Source organism: Sus scrofa, chromosome 3 (genome assembly GCF_054392235.1).
Source record: "Sus scrofa isolate SSC_HxYL_T2T_F1_AM1 chromosome 3, Sscrofa_HxYL_maternal_Yorkshire_Landrace_v2.0, whole genome shotgun sequence".
NCBI classification, from domain to species: domain Eukaryota; kingdom Metazoa; phylum Chordata; class Mammalia; order Artiodactyla; family Suidae; genus Sus; species Sus scrofa.
Window position 1 is genome coordinate 16,418,266 of NC_139385.1, and position 21,771 is coordinate 16,440,036.

The 21,771-nt window shown below is 44.2% G+C and overlaps 1 long non-coding RNA gene and 1 pseudogene across 1 annotated transcript in view; both read right to left on the bottom strand.

Annotated features, from left to right (window-relative positions):
- Positions 1-21,771, bottom strand: part of LOC146404427 (uncharacterized) — a 60,846-nt gene that overhangs the window by 26,188 nt on the left and 12,887 nt on the right. The gene's annotated exons all lie outside the window — the stretch shown is intronic.
- On the bottom strand, positions 19,747-19,859 carry LOC146404428 (U6 spliceosomal RNA; annotated as a pseudogene).

Consider the following 21,771-nt stretch of genomic DNA (forward strand, 5'->3'; position numbering starts at 1 on the left):
CATGTACCCCAATGTTCATTGTAGCACTATACATAGTAGCCAAGACACGGAAACAACCTAAATGCCCATAGACTGGAGAAGTGGATAAAGAAGATGTGGTACATATACACAATGGAATATTACTCAGCCATTAAAAGGAAAGAAATAGTGGCATTTGCAGCAACATGGATGGACCTAAAAATTATCATGCTAAGTGAAGTTAGTCAGACAGTGAGACACCAAAATCACATGCTGTCACTTACACGTGGAATCTAAAAAAAGGACACAATGAACTTTTTTGCAGAACAGATTCTGACTCACAGACTTTTAAAAACTTACAGTTTCCAAAGGATACAGGTTGGGGCGTAGGGGAATGGGCTGGGGGTTTGGGATGGAAATGCTATAAAACTGAGTTGTGGTGATCATTGAACAACTATCAATGGAATAACATTCATTGAGTTAAAAAAATAAATAGTCTCCCCACATCTTTTTGGTAACCTGAAACCTTACAGTTTTGCTACGTCAAGTGGCAGGTAGTCATTAAACGTTTATATCATTCCCAAGGAAGATAATACACGGAAATGTTATTAAAAAAATGGATTCATCCATTTTTGGTTTCCTTTACAAAGGAACAAAGGATATCCGAGTCTATTGGTAAGCATGCCATATTGGAAATTTTACTATGAGGAAAATATGCTTTTAGGAATTATGAAATGTACCCATAAATATGACAGTAACAGGCTGTTCTGGTGAAGCTCTGGGAAATAATAAGGGAAACCACTCCTTACGCAAGGAGAGGCGGCTGTGTGCTTTGGTGTTAAAGGGTGTGACGGATGGAAATGCATTTCGTTGAGGGAAAGAAGAATTTTGTCCTATAATGAGGCTGATTGGTTCAGAATAGGGAAGAGGAAAGATAGGACCAAAAAGCTAAGTGGCAATAGTAAGTTGTGGAAGATTTATGGAAAAAGGAATTTTTTTCAAAGAAACTTTATGTATGGTAGCTGATGAAGATTATAAAGATTTTGAGAATAAACCTTAAAATCAGTGGTGTCCTTATGTAAAACTAAAACTTAATATTCTTTCATTTGCTAAAAGAACAAGCTTTTCTTGGAGCATTGGTCTGCTCCTTACAAGAAATTGTGAAAGGCTGTTTCTTACCTGTAAGGAACCTGCTTGGAAAACAGATTTCTGTTTTACCAAAATTATTTTCTGTGCTTCCTGTTGTCTTAGTCAGGTCTCTGATTAGTTAAGAAAACGAAATTGTCTCAGTATTAAAAGAGCTAAGTCTCTCTTACAACTCTGTAAACTTTTCTGATGTTTTTGAAAGCATATTTCATTTTTTAAAGAAATTCATGGAGGAGTTCCCTTGTGGCACAGCAGGTTAAGGATCCAGCATTGTCACTGCAGTGGCTCAGGTTGCTGCTCTATCCCTGGCCCAGGAACTGCCACATGCTGTGGGCAAGGCCGGTAAGTAAGTAAGTAAGTAAATAAATAAATAAATAAATTTTTTAAAAAATAGGAGCTACTGCTGTGGCACAACGGAGTTGGCTACATCTTGGGAGCACTGGAACATGGGTTCAATTCTCTGCCCCCCACAGTGCGTTAAGGATCTGGCATTGCTGCAGCTGTGGCTGAGGTCGTGACTGTGGCTCAGATCTGACCCCTGGCCTGGGAGCTCTATATGCCACGGGGCTGCCAAAAAAGAAAAAAATAAAATAAAAAGTAAACATTTTAAAAAATAGAGATTCGTGGAAAAGACTCTAGCGGGTACTCTGGAATATAGATTTTTGATAACTTTAGGATCATAACACTGAACTGGATAAGAATTTCTAGAGCGCTAATGGGAAACCTATGGCTTTAATATTCTGTTTACAAGACATCATGGACCCCTTTTTCTGCTCTCTTTTAAGTAATCCGTAACTTACAGCAATTTGATAAAGTGTATCTTCACAACAATAGCTGAAACATTTATCATTCTCTCCCTATCTGGTCCCACAAAAGTTCTGAAACACTTATTAAATAATCTCATGTTTCATGACTATTTGCATAGGCTCCGTGGGAATCTGCTCTTGTAAGAGGACCCAGAATACCCAGTTCTTGCTTCTTTTGGTCCACACGTGATAAAGGGAGATATATCTGTACTGCAAAGCCCTAATTGCTCCTATCAAAAATAAGCATGCTCTGTTAGAGCACTTTTTTCACAGCGTGCTCCTGGGAGATGCAAATCAACATCACACGTGACAGCCTGGAGACTTTGTGTGTTGGAGTGGCTCCATCAGGCGCTATTGATTAATCCTTATGCTGCTCAACCCCAGGGAGGGGACACCTAGATCTCTGTGTCACACCTAAAGAAGGCATTGAGCCCTAACTGGACTTGCACAAAGCAAATGACACGAGGTATTCAGCTTTCCCAAGAAGTCGGGAGCAGGCCTGTATCCTTTTCTTTCAGCACTGCCCCTTACCTTATTTCCTCCCTCCCTTCCAGGGAAGGACCATGCCCGTGTCTGTATTCTCCAGCTCCTTGTGAAAGGGGGAAATAGCTCTGATTTTTGAGATATTTCTGAAATATTTCTGAAACCCCTTGGTTTCCAGCTGGATTCACCACTGGAAACCTCAGCCCATCTACAATAACAATGGCCCTTTGGTCCACTTTGTAAGTAAATTTCACTAGGGTTCCAGGTGCTAGGGTCTGTCCAAATTGTTCTGTGGGCCTATTTTACTGAGTCAGGGTACTGCGCCTAAAATTATTCCTTCCTTCGAGGAGACCCAGCACCTGGCATGGGAAAACAAGATATTTTGAATATTTGCATAAAAAGTTCTGTGGAGCTGCCAAATGCAAGCCTTGGTTAAGTAATGAATAAATCCAAAGATACTATCACTTATACAGTGGCCTGTGTACACACCTGATTATACATTCATATGTGGAAATTTGGGGAATGGCCTTTATGATAGAGCAACTCATCGCCTTGACCGCTGGAGGATTCAAAGACAAGTGTGCCCGTGCTGAATTCACTATTTTGTTCTCCCTATAAAACCAAACAAGTCTCTCACTGGTCTGTTCTATTAAACCTTTACGATCTCCTTAAGCAAGAACTCCTAGGAGGTGTACAGAGTCTGGTTTTGCCAACACAGGGAGAGCTTTATTCCTATGGATTCGTGAGTGACAGTGAACAAATGATCAAGTATCTCCCCCTGATATTAAGAGAGTGGACTGACTCCATAGCCAATGCAGTTCCAACTCAGCAGTGGTCACTTATCTCATTGGCTGAGGTAGTTCAGAGCAAGCACAGTGATTACAGCAAATTTCACCTGACAAACCACTGTCTTTTTCAGCTGGCTACCTTCAGGTCTGGGCTCCGGGTTTAGCACCATCTTACAAACTGGGTTTATTGTTTTTAATTCTGCTTTCTATTTAAGTTATGTACCTATTGCTTGTTGAACTTTTGCAAAAATGACACACCTAATAAAGATGAGTTAGTTCAGTGCTTTGAGAAAATTTCTAATACTTACAACCTTTTAACTTTTAACAGGAGTTCTTTTAACTTTTAACAAGAAGAGTTCTCCCTGCCACCTCCCCCTGTTGCTCAAATGCAGCCTCAAGAGGCTTCTGATTTGCATATTTTCTCTCTGACATGGGACATAACAGCCAGGGAAGATCCTTCCTGGCCCTGAGGGATAAACCACTATATGCAGAGATCCTAACTCTTGATTAGCAATGCTTTCAAGGATATATATTGATCAAAAGGGGGAAATGTGGAATTAATTAAAGAAACCTCAGCTAAAATTGGAGTTGGGTCAGGTCTGTAGGGGGAGCTCTCATACCCCACCATGCATCATTGCTTACTCCACACAGGAAGAAATAAATAGTTACATCTCTGACAGGAAAATGCCTCTTCTTTACTAGCCAGCCCAAGTAGAAAACTTCCCTCTACCATGACAACCCAGGCAATTAGAGACTGTAGTAGCCCAACCAATGAGAAGCCTCCATAATTTTGGCTACTAGCTTCCTCCAGTGGACTCTTTGGTTATTATAAGCCCCCCCCCCCAATTCTCTTTAAAAGCAAGATCTCCCTTTCTTATTCTCTGGATTTGCCTATGGTGTGCCATAGTTCATGTATCCCAAATTGCAATTCCTCTGCTTTTCCCAAATAAACTCACTTTTCCTAGTAAAATAACTATTATATTATTAGAGTTGACAGATTATGTGTAAGAGTACTTTTATTGTTAGGAAATGCATACTAAAATTATAAAGTATCATGATATCTACACTATAAATAGTTCAGAAAAAAATCCATGTATAAAATATAAAAGGGAGATAGGAGTTCCCTTTGTGGCTCAGTGGTAACAAACCTGACTAGTATTCATGAGGATGCAGGTTTGATCCCTGGCCTTGCTCAGTGGGTAAAGGATCCAGCATTGCCGTGAGCTGTAGTGTAGGTCACAGACACAGCCTGCATCCTGTGTTGCTGTGGTTATGATGTAGGCTGGCAGCTACAATTCTGATTCAACCCCCAGCCTGGGAACTTCCATATGCTGCACATGCGGCCCTAAAAAAGCAAAGAAAGGAAGAAAAATAAAGATTATAAAACAGCCATTTCAAAAATGGCCTTCTCTGAAAGGACACACACCTTAATGTTACCAAAGATGACTCCTGGGGAGTTCCCATCGTGGCTCAGTGGTTAGCGAATCCAACTAGGAACCATGAGGTTGTGGGTTCAGTCCCTGGCCTTGCTCAGTGGGTTAACTGATCCAGCATTGCCATGAGCTGTGGTGTAGGTTGCAGACACGGCTTGGATCTGGTGTTGCTGTGGCTCAGGCGTAGGCTGGCAGCTACAGCTCGGATTCGACCCCTAGCCTGGGAACCTCCACATGCAGTGGGAGTGGCCCTAGAAAATGCACAAAGACAAAAAAAAAAAAAAAAAAATGACTCCTGAAGGAGCAGGAAGTTGGCAAAGGGGAACTTTATGTTTTATTTCATATATATTGTTAAAATGTGCAAAAGAGTGCTCTGGGTTTTGTTCCCTTTTTTATTAAAATGTTTCTTGGATTAGTCAGCTTTTGCTGCAGTAACAAGCAAACCCAAATCTCAGTGGCTTATAACAACAAGTATTTGTTTCTCATGTTACATGAGGGCTGAGGACAGGCTGTACTTTGGCTCTGTGTATTTTCTCACTCTGGGACCCAGACCAAAGGAACATATATATGTGAAACATACTTTTCTCATAGCAGAGGGCAGAATCACTGGAGACCAAGCCAAACCATGCAATTGCATTTAAAGTTTCTGCTCAGACAGGAAATGAGCCATCCCTGCTTATAGGCCAAAGACTGAAAGAAGTCAGGGGGCCACACCTCACAAGGGACCACTTAGCAAGCAAGAATGTATAATCACCTTATGGAGAAGTGAATGAGTAATGGTGAAACAATGATATACTCGACTATACTTCTGTTGAATTAATTTAATCTACTTTAAGGAAACTTTTTTTGTCCTTATATAATTTTTTTTACCTATGGACTCATGTTTTTCTTTTCAGTTTTTGATTCCCTATTTGAAAATAGAGACAGAAGACTTTTTAGCAATGCTTTTCAATCTATGGGTAGAGACCCTTTAGTGAGTCATGAGATTAACTTAGTGGAGGCATAATCAGCATATTTGTTTAAAGGAAGATTAGAATACAATAGAAGAAAAAATTATAAAAGAAGGTGGCATGCAGTAAAGATAAGGATTGTTTCATAAAGCTTTTGTTTCGGTTACATATATAGGTTCATATATTGATACAAGCTGTATTTTTTGTTGTGAGTTTTAGCAAAAAAAGAAAAAAAAATTAAAGCATTGACCTAGAGGACAGGATAGATTGAGGGACTGACTGCTTCCAATTCCCATTTGGATTCAAAGATGCTGACACCAGTGAGGAAGGGAAACCTCCTATAGAAGCTGATCCGATCACCAAAATACAATTGAAGGCTGCATTGCCCCTCCCTCTTCCCTTGCCCCATCCTCCTTCTGGGCTGCAGAGGCTAGAAATCCTAAAACTACATTTCCCAGACCCCACGGCAGCAAGATTCCCAGTGGGAGTCAGCTCCTCCTCATCAGGTGCTGTGGGAGATGAAAGATGGCTCACACTCCTTGCGACTCCCGCCCTGAGAGGGGGACGTTCATTCCCTCCACCAGAATCTGATCTGGCCTTGGAGGCTCGTTTGGCCAAAAGAAGGCACTAGCGAACAGCTTCTCCAATTTGGCGTGTAGGTCATCAGAGAACTTGCAGCATCCATCTCTCTCGGAACGCTCAGGCTGGGGGAAGCCATCTGTGACCCAAACATCCTGAAGTCCCTGGAGGATGAGACATTATGTGAAGGGGCCCAAGATGGGAGTGAAGAACCTGTCTTGGAAGTAAAGCTCCAGCTGCTCCAGCATGGATCAGAGATGGACCGCCCAGCCAAACCCTCTCCTGACCCACAAAATCAGAATCAAAATAAAAGTCATTTAAGTCACCACATCGTTTTGTGTTTGTTTTGAAACTTGCATTTGGAACTGAGTTAAGCAGGAAGACAGTGGCAGGCAAGAGGCAGACATCTGCTTCTTGTTTGGGTGTCTTCAAGCAGATGTCTGATATACAGGGTACTCTTTTTTAGGGTTTCACCCTTAAAAGGTGTGAGCGTCAGGCAAGTTCTAGGACAGGACGCTTGGGAACCAAAAGCCATCATGCTGAGAGACTCCAGAGGCTAACAGTAAGGACCACAAGAAAGCCAAGAAGAGAGCTTGGGGTGCAAAGCCAGAAATGAAGCAAGACAGAGTGATAAACCCAGGCAGCCAACCTGTGCTGGACACTGACTGTGCCAGGAGCGCTTGAGCCCTCTGTGAACATGATTTCATTGGATACCCACCCCGGCCCCCAGCTAGTAAGGAAGTAGTTACTCTTATCCCTCAACTTCATAGACGAAGAAATCAAGGTACCCTGAGTAATTGCAAGGTCCTGCAACTCGTAAATGGCAGAGCCTGGATGCCTCTGGCCTGGAGCCTGTGCTTGTGCTGCCCACTCACCCGCATGGCTTCAGGGCTAGGAAGGAGGTTGAAAAACAGAGCGAGGATGAAAGTGTATGCGAGGTGGGTGTACGGTCGAGTCACACAAGTATAGACCGGATTCAGCCGCTCAGACCGTCTTACTGTAGTTGTCCTTTCCTCAAGATGGGTCACGGGAGGGCCCCCGCCCTCATTCTCTAAGACACGGTTTACAGCCTTCATCACTCTTCCCGCACTGTCAGGGCCAAGAACGTTCCTAATGGGCCATAAAGCTCTTCCCTGGTCCTGGTAACCAGAGGCCGAGTAAGCGCCCCAGACTGTTCAGACCTCTTCTCCTGGCTCTTGTGAGATCCAGGTGGGTGCTGGCCAAGAGAACTGCTGCAACGAGGGTGGAGAGTTTTAAGCTGGTTCCTATAATCTTCGGCCCCTGCTGCAACTCCCATGATGATGTTGTGTTATGTGGCAAAGGGGACACCATCCAGGCCGGCTTAATCTAATCACAGGAGCCTTTTAAAAGCAGTTCTGTTTTTTCGGTTGTTGTAAGGCTTTGGGGGTTTTTTTTTGTTTGTTTTTGGGGGGGCTCTTTTTAGGGCCACACCCATGGCATATGGAAGTTCCCAGGCTAGGGGTTGAATCAGAGCCACATCTGCGACCTATATACCACAGCTCACAGCAACGCCAGATTCTTAACTCACTGAGCAGGGCCAGGGACTGAACCTGTGTCCTCATGGAGTCTAGTTGGGTTCGTTACTGCTGAGCCACAGTGGGAACTCCATAAAAGCAGAGTTTCTTGGAGTTGTGGCTCAGTGGATATAAATCCAACTCGTATCCATGAAAATGTGGGGGTTTGATCCCTGGCCCCACTCAGTGGGTTAAGGATCTGGCGTTGCCGTGAGCTGTGGTGTAGGCCAGCATCTGTAGCTCTGAATCAGCCCCTAGCCTGTGAACGTGCAGCACGTGTGGCTCTAAACGAAACAAAACAGAAAAAAAAAAAAGAGTTTCTTTGTTTGGTCGGGGAAGAAGTAACAAATATCTTCTTTTTTCCCCCACATTTAATTTTATTTACTTTTTTGGCCACCTCATGGCATATGGAGTTTCTGGGACCAGATCCAAGCCCCAGTTGCAACCTACATCACAGCTGTGACAACACCGGATCCTTAACCCACTGTGCCAGGCCAGGGACTGAACCCGCATCCCGGTGCTCCAGAGACACTGTGGATCCTGCTGCGCCGCAATGGGACTCAAAGATCCTGTCCTTGACCAAACTCCAGCCCGGGTCCTCGGAGTCCTCTTCTTGGCCTCAACTTTGGCCTGTAAAGGCTCAAACAAACACTAACAGTTTCTAACAGCTCCAGGTCACAACCTCAGAGTGACCGCAGGCCCCTTTAAAGTGCTCGCCTACAGAAACCCAAGCACTGACTGTTTGCGCCAGTCAAAACCTGAAGCCAGGACCCCATCTCCCAGCCTCTGTGGCAGGGCAGGAGCCCAACCCTGATGAGTGCCAACGCGTGGGCCCGGCCAGCCCCGCTGCACTCACAGCAACTGAGCTGAGCCTTTGCCGTGTTGCTCTGCTCTGACTCTCCCGAGCCCCGGTCTGTTGGACTCTCTCGCCTCTCGCAATAGTTCTTAACGGATTACAATCTGTCCTTACCCCCTTTAACTAGCGTCCAGCTGTGTTTATCTTTGACAGAAGTCAGAGGGATTCCAAGGGAGAATGATTCAACACACTGGTGCTGCTTTGAAGGTGGAGGGGCATCTTGCAGCAAGGACGGGGGCCAGCGTCTCAAAGCAGAGAGCAGCTTCAGCTCAGAGCCAGCAACACAATGGGGAACTCAGTCAGGATTTGAACTCTGCCATTACATTGTCTTGGAAGTGGATTCTTTCCAAGGCCTCCAGATAAGTGTCCAGCCAACGTTTTGGTTTCAGCCTTGTGATATTTTGAACAGAAAACCAAGTTGAGCCTGCCCAGCCTTCTGACCCATGAAACTCTGAGCTAATGAGTGGGTGTTGTATGAAGCTGCCAAATGTGTGATAACTTGGTACAAGCAGTAGAAAAGGAACACCCTTTGTTTGACCCAGAAATCCCACTTCTAAAACTCTGTCCTAAAGATATACCATCAATAATATAAAATACATATGCAGGTTATTTATTGCAATCTTATTTTTAGCTGCAAAATCCTGGAAATTACCTAAACGTCCAAGCAGAGGAAATTGGCTGACTGAATGGCAGTATTTACTCTGAAGAATAAGGAAAATTTCTATGAACTGATGTGGAATGATTTGCAGAAGTGGAGAAATTAATTACAGAAAAGCATATTATATTATAAGGAAAAACCCTATTAGGAGTTCCCACTGTTGCACAATGGGATCAGCGGCGTCTTGGAAGCACTGGGACGCAGGTTCACTGCCTGACCTGGCACAGGGGTTAAGAATCCGGTGCTGCTGCAGGTGCGGCTTAGGTCACACCTGCAGCTTGGATCTGATCCCTGGCCCGGGAACCCCACATGCCACGGGGCAACCAAAAAAGGAAAAAGAAAAAGAAAAAGAAAAATCTTATTGTCTACCTTGACATTACAGAGAATACTCTGAAAACTTCTCTTCTCCAAAAATGTGGTTGTTTTCCTGGTACCAAGCAATTCCGTGTCACCAGCTGAGTGTCAATTCTGACACTATCTACCTGGACACAGCACCGCAGCCCAGGGGTTAAGAGTTCAGTTCCACAAGCCTGCCCCCGCTTTAGCCATCACAGATCCAGGTTGTTACCTGGGCTTCTGACATGCCCGGCTGTAAATCGGAGGTTCCCAGACCACCTCCTCAGGTTTGATTAGTTTGCGAGAGTGGCTCACAGCACTCACAGCAAGTTTTGCTTATGTTTACCAGTTTATAATAAGGGAGCTGATAAAGGCTACAGATGAACAGCCAGATGAAGAGGTACTCGGGATGGGGTCCCAAAGTGCCCCCAGCACAGAAGCTTCTGTCCCCATGGGATTGGGGTCCACCCACCCTCCCAACATGTGGAGGCTTCACAACAGGTTCATTAACTTTTGCTGTAAAGGAGTTTTTATGGAGCCCCCTCTCCAGTCCCTCCCCAACACCTCGAGGTTGGTGGGTGTGTCTGAAAGTTCCAACCTTCCAATCCCTGGGTCTTTCTGGGCACCTGAGGCTACCTAGGGGCCCCCCACTAACCTCATTAGCATAAATTCAGGTGTGCTCAAAAAACAGGCTCCTTATGAGTAAGTACAGACAATCTTGGAGTTCCCACTGTGGCTCAGCAGTAACGAACCAGACTAGTATCCATGAGGATGGGGATTTGATCCCAGGCCCCACTCCATGGGTTAAGGATCCAGCGTTGCGTGAGCTGTGGTTGTAGGTCACAGACATCACACAACACAGAGACATCACACAACACAGAGACATCACGCAACACAGAGTTGCATGAGCTGTGGTTGTAGGTCTCGGATCCTGAATGGCTACAGCTCTGATTGGATGCCTGGCCTGGGAACCTCCATATGTCACACATGTAGCCCTAAAAGGCAAAAATAGCTAAAGACAATCTCATCACTCAGGAAATCCCAGGGGTCTCAGGAGCTCTGTGCCAGGAACTGGGGACAAAGACCTAATATATTTCTTACTAAATCACACACATATAGGGTCCTCTCTTTAGCATGAGACTGAAGGGAAATTTTTTAAAGTTCCATATACCTGATTATCATTACAAAAAAAAACACAGGAAGGATAAATCAGAAAACAATGCTGTTGGTTACCTACGAGGGGCGAAGAGGAGAGAGTGGAAGTAGTATTTCTCCAAACAGAACGTTTTGTATAGTTTGGACTTGAAAGTACGGCAGTATCTCACATATTCAAAAACAAAATTACATCAGTAAGAATGGAAAGGAGGTAAGTTAAAACTGAGAGCAAACTGAGATAATGGGATGAGTCATATTTCAGATAACTACCATAAATACACTAAAAGGAAAAGGGTTGCTCAGTGGGTTGAGGATCTGGCATTGCTGTAAGCTGTGGTGTAGATCGCAGACACGACATGGATCCCGCATTGCTGTGGCTGTGGTGTAGGCCGGCGGCTACAGCTCCAATTAAACCCCTAGCCTGGGAATCTCCATATGCCGCGGGATCAGCCCTAGAAAAGGCAAAAAGACAAAAAAAATAAGGAAAAAGAGAATTAATTCGAGTAACTTTACACAGGCTTTGACCACAGACTTTCAGGTGGGGGCAGGGGGAGCAGTGGGAGGGGGAAGAATTGGAAACAAATCTTGAACTCCTTTTAGTAGGTCTACTGTCTGTAATGGTTTAGGTGAAGCAATTCGGAAAACATTTGGGGTGTAATAAACTTTTGTTGTCTTTTTAGGGCCACGCCCACTGCATATGGAGGTTCCCAGACTAGGGGTCGAATCGGAGCTGTAGCTGCCGGCCACAGCCACAGCTACACCAGATCTGAGGCCCATCACTGAGTGAGGCCAGGGATCGAACCCGTGTCCTCATGGATCCTAGTCGGGTTCGTTAATGAAGCCACAATGAGATATGGAGCCACGAGGACTCCGTATTTAAGATGTCATATAGGATTGAGCAAATACGTTGATACATTTGGAAGCTAGGATTCTTGCTGATGGAAAAGGGACTTACAAATATGGAATGGGGAGTTCCCGTCGTGGCGCAGTGGTTAACGAATCCGACTAAGGAACCATGAGGTTGTGGGTTCAGTCCCTGCCCTTGCTCAGTAGGTTAAGGATCCGGCGTTGCCGTGAGCTGTGGTGTAGGTTGCAGACGCGGCTCGGATCCCACGTTGCTGTGGCTCTGGCGTAGGCCGGTGGCTACAGCTCCGATTCAACCCCTAGCCTGGGAACCTCCATATGCCGCGGGAGCGGCCCAAGAAATAGCAACAACAACAACAAAAGCCAAAAAAAAAAAAAAAAAAAAAAAAAAAAAATGGAATGGACAAGGCAAGAAATAACTGTAAGGAGGGACCAGTGTAAATCATGATTTCTAAAGCATATATATGCATATTTGCGTTATACGTATGTACATGCATATATATTCCAGCATATTATTTCCTAGCTGTGTCCATGTAAAGAGTCAGGAAGCAAAAGCACCCCAGTAGCAATGAGGACACCTAGTTCTCCCAACTTAATCTCCAACCCCTTCCCCACTAAAAGGAGTTAGGCTTCTCACAGAAAGGACTGAGTCTGGGGCTGGTACGTGACAGGCCTGGAATCCCTTTTTATACCAGACAGTAAGGAAGTGCTTTTAAGAAAATGAGGTTTTGGAGTTCCTGTCGTGACTCAGACGAAACGAATCTGACTGGTAACCATAAGGATGCAGGTTCGATCCCTGGCCCTGCTCAGTGGGTTAAGGATCCGGCATTGCCCTGAGCTGTGGTGCTAAGGGCACCACAGCTACCTCGGATTGCTAAGGCTGTGCTGTAGGCTGGCAGCTACAGCTCTGAATTGACCCCTAGCCTAGGAACCTCCATCTGCTGCGGGTACAGCCCTGGACCAATAATAATAATAATAATAATAATTTAAAAAAGAGGTTTTGAAGGCAGAATGGAAGACGTGGGGAAACTGCTGAGTCAGCAAATCACTGTTTTGTAACCATCATGATACAGATCGGATCAGGCAAGAATCATCAGCAGATGCTCAATCTAGAGGGCGGTTTTGAGAAGGAACACGATATTTGCATGGTCTCCCTGCCCTGCTTATTAGTTGCAAGGGAGAAAACACCAGCAGCGATTAATTCTGCCGTGAAGTATTTAGGGATAAAGATGCATGATGTATTTAACTCGCTTTAAGACGGTAGGGGGCGAAAATGTATATTTTTATATTGTGCTGGTTTTATTTTTGCAGAAGTTTGTGAGCTTGAGATTATTTCTAGATGGTTTAAAAAAAAAAAAAAAAAGCCACTCCATGGAACATCTCTGAGAGTAAAGCTCTTGAAGAATGCAGTTTGCATTCAAGAGAGGGTTAAGGGACTGATGGAATAATCACAGCAGATGAGGAGCTGGACTAGGGGACCACAGCTGATAGGCTAGCGGCAGAATCCGAGGTAGCTGAGGTGGGCATGGGCCTGCTGGAGATGTGAACGTCCATCATGAAGCCTGAGCCAATAAGGCACCTTCCACTAATGCCCACACTGGCCTTGGGCATCCCCAACCTGCCAGGCTTAGGCCACGCCAGCCCCGGGGAACAAGCCTCCCCCGTGGAGACCTCCAGACGCAGGTTCAGGATCTCCTATATCAACCTCAGATGATCCTGACCCGCTAGAGCTTGTTCTTGGCTCTGTTTCTGACTGATCCCTCCTGGTGACTTCCTCCTCCCAGCATTCCGAGCATGGCTTTCCTCCAGGTTTTCTGGCTTCACATGCCTTGCCCTGGCCCTGACTCCTTGGTCTCCCTATGACTCAGGGCTCTGGCTCCCTGCCCCAGGACCCCACCCTGTCCTCCCAGCTAAGGCCCCAGGGGAGGGAAGAACGGGGATGTTTAACCCAGCACTTGCCAGGTTACTGAGACTCTCCACCCCTACCACTGAAGGGACACCTGGGGGCTTCTGGTTCTGTGACCCCAGTTGCTAACCGAACCATACCTGCTGAACACTGCAGATAGTCACCCAGGAAGCTGCAAGCAGGGGAGAAGCCTGAGTAGCTGGTACTGTGTCAGGGGATTGGCTCCTGACGGCAGAACACACCCAGCATGTCAGAGCCCATAGCCCTGAAATCTGCCCGCCCTACCTACCCTCTCGAGGTCAGGCGTGTTTGGGAAAGAGCATCATAAACAGGCTTGCTCAACAGACCTGATGCTCGGAGGCCACGATTCCAGCTAATACTTGCTTCCCAAGCTCTAGCACACAAGCTCCAGCGCTAGAGCAGACAGTCCTGAGTCTATTCCCATTTCTACCACTTGCTAGGAGCACTTGCACCACTGTGGCACCTCTTCAGCTTCAGTTTCCTCATCTGGGACAGAGGGAGAAGGCATGATAGCACCCAGTACAGTATCTGGAATGTGGCTGGTGCGCAAAAAACAGTAGCCATCGATTCAAGACTCATCAGTAGATGTTTAAATTAATGAGTGAAAGTTTGATGAGGAAAAGGATATTTATATAATCTTAAAATATCTCTCCCTAAATTACTTATGAATTTAAAAAGGGAAAATAATCAAAGGATACTATTGTGAGAGTGGAAAAAAACTTACAAATGGGAGCAAATATTTGCAAAACATCTGATAAGGGAATAATATCCAGAATATGTAAAGAACCTGAACTCCTGCAACTCAACAACAACAAATGTAATTCAAAGGACGTGAACAGACACAGGTCCAAAGAATAAATACAAGTGCTCGACAAGTACATGAAAAGACACAACATCACTAATCATTAGGAAAATGCAAGTCAAAACCACAGTGAGATGCTGCCATTAGGATGGCTATCATTAAAACAAAACCAGGAGTTCCTGTCATGGCGCAGTGGTTAACGAATCCAACTAGGAACCATGAAGTTGCAGGTTCGATCCCTGCCCTTGCTTAGTGGGTCAATGATCTGGCGTTGCCGTGAGCTGTGGTATAGGTCGCAGACATGGCTCGGATCCCGTGTTGCTGTGGCTCTGGCGTAGGCCTGCAGCTACAGCTCTGATTCGACCCCTAGCCTGGGAACCTCCATATGCCGTGGGAAGCAGCACTAGAAATGGCAAAGACAAAAAAAAAAAAAAAAAATTTAGAAAAAAAAAAATGGTAAGTATGGAAGACAGGCAAAGAAGAGCCAATTCAGAGCATAGAGGCCTCTGAAGTAGAGAACTGAAGCATGTGAATAGAATATAAAAATCAGGAAAACATAAACAAAGATTTATCTTGATATAAAATATGTATAAAATCAATAAAATATATAAAATAAAAAAATTCAAGGAGTTCCCATTGTGGTTCAGTGGCAATGAACCCAACTAGTACCCATGAGGCTGTGTTTTGATCCCTGGCCCCGCTCAGTGGGTTAAGGATCTGGTATTGCTGTGAGCTGTGGCGTTAGGTCACAGAGGCGGCTTGGATCACGAGTTGCTGTGGCTGTGATGTAGGCCGGCATCTGCGGCTCCAATTCGACCCCTAGCCTCAGAACTTCCATATGCGGAAGGTGCAGCCCTAAAAATGCAAATTGATTAATTAATTAAAAAATCCAAGAAACGTTTCTGAATTTAAAGGAAAATGTTGAGAGTATACCTAAGTATACCATATACCTAAGAATACTTGACACTAGACTTTCAGGAGAAAAAAAATCTTTTGGATATCTAGGCAAAAAGAAAAACAAAAGAAAAAGCAAGTGGCTTCTATAAGAAACAAAATTAAGGATATTGCCAGGCTTCTTAACAGCAAGGCTTGATGCCAGAAGAAAATAGAGTAATAGGTTAGTCAAGGGAAAGAAAATGTGACTCAAGGACTTACTATTATTATTTTTGCTTTTTAGGGCCACACCCGAGGCATATGTTGCTACGCTACAGCAACACCAGATCCAAGCTGAGTCTACGAGCTACACCACAGCTCACGACAACGCCGGATCCTTAACCCACTAAGCGAGGTCAGGGATCGAACCCGCAACCTCATGGTTCTTAGTTGGATTCATTTCCACTGAGCCAAGACGGGAACTCCTCAAGGACTTATTATATCCAGCAAGATTGACTTTCAAACATAAACTATTATCAACATGCAAGAGCTCAGGGAATATTGTTTCCATGAGATCTTACTGAAAGATTCACAAAAGAAACTACAGATGGAGCAGCCTGGGATCTTCATCATGAAATTCTAAGAAAAAGAAAGGGATGGTGGGAAGGGTCTGAAGATAAAGAGTCAAGTTAAAAACACAAGAGAAAACTATTGTGGGAAGGGATGCACACTCGGGTAATTAAACTAGAAAGAAACTCAGTGAGGCAGCTCTAAAAAAGTCAGGACTGTGGATACTTCATGTGGGAGGAAGATGACTGTATTTGGGACAAGGGGAGAGTTCCTTGAGTGGCTGGCAAAGTTCCGTTTCTTGACCTAAGCGGTATTCACAAGGGTGTTTCCCTAAGAATTCATTATGCTCTGAATCCCAATCTTAAGATTCTCTTTGTAATTCACATAATTTATATAGGGTATTTTTAATCTGTTATTTTATAATAAAGGTTGAGATGATTTAAACCAAATCCTCTTATCACTGCTTTCCCAGAAAACTCTGCACGGAACCAAAACAGACTTGCTAAACGGATTGCATGAAGGTTGCAATCAGGGGTGACTTCTAGCTTTATATGACAGGACAAGGTGAGAATGACAAAAATATCACAAGGCCATGATTAGCTTATAGCTAACAACAACAAATGTGTACAGTGTATAGTGAAGAGAGAATACTTCAGCTTAAGGTGATCAGGAAGGGCTTCCTGGAGAATGGAGGAAATGAGCCAGTCAAATGTGTTAGAATTTGGATACTTGAAGAAGGCATGTAGTATAAACAAATGGCACAGTATATACAAAAGTATATGGAGTTCCCGTCGTGGTGCAGTGGTTAACGAATCCGACTAGGAACCATGAGGTTGCAGGTTCCATCCCTGGCCTTGCTCAATGGGTTAAGGATCTGGCGTTGCCATGAGCTGTGGTGTAGGTTGCAGACGCGGCTTGGATCCCGAGTTGCTGTGGCTCAGGTGTAGCTCTGATTCGACCCGTAGCCTGGGAACTTCCATATGCTGCGGGAGTGGCCCTAAAAAAGGCAAAAAGACCAAAAAGAAAAAAAAAAAAAGATTTAAAAACATAAGAGGTAGGAAAACAAAAAAAACATGTTCAAGGAAATGCTCCCTAACTTTTTTACTCATTCTTCAAGTCCAAACATTACTTTCCCAGGGAGTCTTTCCTGATTCTGCCAGACAAGGTCAGGATCTCTGTTACATGCTCTCTCAGCTCATTCTCTGTTTTTTTCCCCGTCTTCTTGCCTTTTCTAGGGCCGCTCCCACGGCATATGGAGGTTCCCAAGCTAGGGGTCAAATCGGAGCTGCAGCTGCCTGCCTACACCAGAGCCACAGCAACGCGGGATCCAAGCCGCGTCCGCAACCTACACCATAGCTCACGGCAACGCCGGATCCTTAACCCAATGAGCAAGGCCATGGACCGAACCCGCAACCTCATGGTTCCTAGTTGGATTCATTAACAACTGGGCCATAATAGGAACTTCTCATTCTCATTTCTAAATCAAACCACAGTTGTAATGAGATTGGTCATTTAGCATCTCTTCCCCTAGAACATAAAACTTTCTGAAGGCAGGGATCTGGATGGTGGTCACCGTGTAGCCCCATGCCCAGCCCTAAGCCTTGCATGGTACACACTCAAAAATATGTTAGGTGAAAAAAATTTTTTTAAATGTGTTTGGCTTATCAACGAGTGGATCCATTTCACTGGAATGGAGGGTGGTAACGGAGACTAATACAGTTGGAGATTTTACTGAAATGACCTGGATATGAATGACCTAGGATGTTAGGGTTAAATGCTTAGATTTTGCTTTGTTCTTTAAAAGAAATTAAATAGGAGTTCCCGTTGTGGCGCAGGGGGAACTAATCTGACTAGGAACTGTGAGGTTGCCGGTTTGATCCCAGGCCTCGCTCAGTGGGTTAAGGATCTAGTACTGCTGTGAGCTGCGGTGTAGGTTGCAGCCTCAGCTCAGACCCTGCTGTGGCTGTGGTGTAGGCTGGCGGCTACAGCTCTGATTCGACCCCTAGCCTGGGAACCTCCTAAGCCACAGGTGTGGCCCTAAAAAGCAAAAAACAACAACAACAACAAAAACCCACCAAAAAACAAACAAAAAAACCAACAAACTAAATAACCATTCTGGAGGCTAGAAGTTCTAAATCAATTACATTTACCAATTTACCGGTGTCAGCAGGGTTGGTGCCCTGTCGGAGCTGTTCCTGGTCTCCCATTAGCCGTCCATGGCCATCTTCTGCGTGTGTCTCTTCACAAATGCTTTCTGTGTCCAAATTTTCCCTTTTTATAAGGATACCAGTCATATTGGATTAGGGCCCACCCAAATGATACCCCTTTAACTTGATTACCTCTGTAAAAGACCCTATGTCCAAAATAAGGTCACGTTCTGATGTCCTGGTGGTTAAACTCCAACATGTCATTCTTACGGGGACAGAATTCAACCCATACAACATGGCCACCTCCCACTCAACATTTCAGACAGGTGACAGGTTTTATTTATTCTACACAGATTCACGTGAAACTCCCTCTTTCCCTCCAGTGCCATCTCCAGGTTACCCGCCCTCCCAACGTGTTTCCATAGTGCAGTAAGTTTGTGTTCTTTCTTTTTTGATATATATTCATGGGTATAAGGGCCTGCATATTATCTCTCGGTGGACTCTGCGTGCCGGTAAAAGCAGAGATGCTCTAAGTTTATGTGTATTTCATATGCCTAGAATCCTATTTAGAATGAATCCATACTTCTCTAAATTTTAATTTACCTTGGTCAGAATACCAAAATAAAATACCTTTACTATTTTCCAAAGAAATATTGCACATTAATAGAAATGCAAAGTCTTACTTTTTAGCATTATTTAGGCAAACAGTATAGCTTCTATTCCAAAAATAGCCAGAATATGGAACGTCATATTCTTTTTTTTTCCTGCTTTTTAGGGCCACACCTCCTGGCATGTGGAAGTTCCCAGGCTAGAGGTCGAATCTGCCGGCCTGCACCAGAGCCACAGCAATGCAGGATCCATAGCCACAGCAATGCATTTTTGACTTACACCACAGCTCATGGCAATGCCAAATCCTTAACCCACTGAATGAGACCAGGGATCAAACCTGCACCCTCATGGATACGAGTTGGGTTTGTAGCACTGAGCCACAAAGGGAATTTCCAAGTTAGTGTATTTTTCAGCTCCAGAATTTGTTCCTTTTTATAATTCTTTGTTACTATTCCCATTTTGTTCATATATCATTTTCCTGATTTCCTTTAGTTCTTTGTCCATCTTCCTTTAACTCTGAGTATATTTCAGACAGTTGTCTTAAAGTCTTTAGTCTGATACCTGTGTTTCTCAGGGAAGGTTCCTGCACTTCATTTTCTTCCTTTGAATAGGCCAGGTTATTGCAATTTTGCAGTAAAAAATTTGTAGCTGCTCCTTGCAATCTTGTTGAAAATTGAGCAGTTGAAAAAACAACCTCCTCTCCTAGCCTTTGCAAATTGAGTTTATCCAGCAAAACCTTTTACTGATTAGGACATGTTGTGATCCTTGGGATCAACCAAAGTAGAAAGATTGTCTTCAGATGTTTTCTTAGCACACATCTCACCTGGATGCATGTATCTCTTTTGATTTTCCTCTATACACATGGCTTTTACAGGTCTTAATGTCCCAGAGTTTCTCCTTGGGGCCTTAGATGAGAGTCTACTGTGTGGCTCCACCCATTATGTCTTGTCTTAGGTATCTTGAGTCTTTTTATTTATTTGATTTTTTTTTTTTTTTGTCTTTTGTCTTTTTTCAGGGCAGCACTTGCAGCACATGGAGGTTCCCAGGCTAGGGGTCTAATAAGAGCTGTAGCCACTGGCCTACACCACAGCCACAGCGACCCGAGATCCAAGCCATGTCTGCGACCTACACCACCGCTCACAGCAACGCCAGATCCTTATCCCACTGAGCAAGGGATCGAACCGAAACCTGACGGCTCCTAATTGGATACGTTTCCACTGTGCCACGACGGCAACTTCCCCTCTTAAGTCTCTTTATAGATTTTTTTTTTTTTAAATATGGAACACTTCACGAATTTGCATGTCATCCTTGCACAGGGGCCATGCTAATCTTCTCTGGATGGTTCCAATTTTAGTATATGCTGCTGTAGTGAGATTTTAAAAGCAATTCTTGCCACTTTCTGCTGTGTTCCCCTGCAGAGCTCAATTAGAGGAAATAGAAACTAGTTCTTCAGGCAGGTCCCAGACAGAATATTGTGAATAAGTTTTGCTCTGCTCCCTCCAAGTTAAGAGAGGGAATTGAGAAATGAGCTACTGGCTTCCTCTAGACCAAGACTGCCCAAAGGTGAGGAATCAAGGGTGAACGAAAATTCCACAAAATTTCTTACCATTTTGAAGGTAGCTTTTTCTTGGAGTTCCCTGGTAGCCTAGCAGTTAAGGATCTGGCACTGACAATGCTATGGCTCAGGTCACTGCTGTGGTGTGGGTTTGATCCCTGGCCTGGGAACTGCTGCATGCCATGCGTATGGCCAAAAAAAGGATGTAGCTTTTTCTTCATTGGCCATTCACCTGGTTACTACAGGCCTTTGACTGTTTTCCAGCCCTCCCACAGGCTTACTTTAGCTAGCTTTTGGTTGTTTTTAATGTCTCAGCCAGGGAACAAAAGGTTGTAGCTTCATATCCCTCCATTTTGCTCGTGTCACCTTAGTAGAATTTTTATTTTCAGTGTCATAACAAGACTTTCAGTTTTTGAGCTGAGGGTACGATGCAAAGCAAAATTACTTTATAGAGATATTACGTACAGACAGGGTACACAATGGATCAGACAGCAAACCGTGGAGGCACTAACTAACCTGCCTTATTCTGCAGGCTGCATGCCACTTGAGATTTGACTCTGTGGTTGAAGGATATAGGTCTGAACCCGGTACACACTACGTGCTCCACAAACCTTTATTGAACAAAACACCTAAAATTATAGTTGATGTGACTGAAAACGGAATCCTCAGGCCAGCCCCATACTATCTGGTATATAAGACAATCAAGAGTAAACACAATCAAGAGCACACACTTCTGCATCATGCTAGTGTGTAGAAACTCCACCAGGATTAGGCAGCCAGCTCTTGAAGCATCCATGGAAAGATCCCAGATGTCCTGCAGAAACGTAAGCCACACGGAGGACCTCACGAGGAAGCTTATTGGTGGATAGGGAACCTTCTCCTTTCCACTCTGGAACTATCTAAACAAGGATCAGCAAATTACAGACTGCTGCCCAATTCTGTAAACAGCTGTGCTGGAACACAGTCCTATTCATGCATATATCACACACGGTTGCTTTCATGTTATAATGCAGAATTATATAATTGTGACATGAATTTATGACCTGCGATGGCTAAAATATTATCTTGCCCTTTACAGATAAATAGCACCTGGCCCTGTTCTAAACAAAGGCGTGAGGTCTAAAGAGGGCAGAGGCTGCTGCGGATTATAAAACATATAATGAGGGCCCAAGATGACAGATAACTCCCACAGGGTCTGACTGATGAAACTTAATCACTTTCTTTTCAGGGACAGAACACTCAGGGAGGAAAAAGGTTTTAACAAATGGCGCTAGGACAAATGGATACCCACATGCAAAAGAATGAAGCTGATGGAGTTCCCATCATGGCACAGCAGAAAGAAATCTAACTAGGATCCATGAGGATGCAGGCTCAATCCCTGGCCTCGCTAAGTGGGTTAAGGATCCGGTGTTACCATGAGCTGTGGTGTAGGCTGGTAGCTGCAGCTTGATTTGACCCCTAGCCTGGGAACCTCCATATGCCATAGGTGTGGTCCTAAAAAGACCAAAAAAAAAAAAAGAATGACGCTGAAACCCTTCCTCACACCACATGTAAAAATAACCTCAAATGGACTGAAGGCTGAAATGTATACAATTTTTAGAAGTTACATTGGAGTAAATAGTTATGACCTTGGTTTAGGCAATGAATTCTTAGATATAATACCAAAATCATAAGCAAAAATAACAAAAGAGAGATATATTGTATTTCATCTAATTAAAAACTTATGTGCTTCAAAGGACAC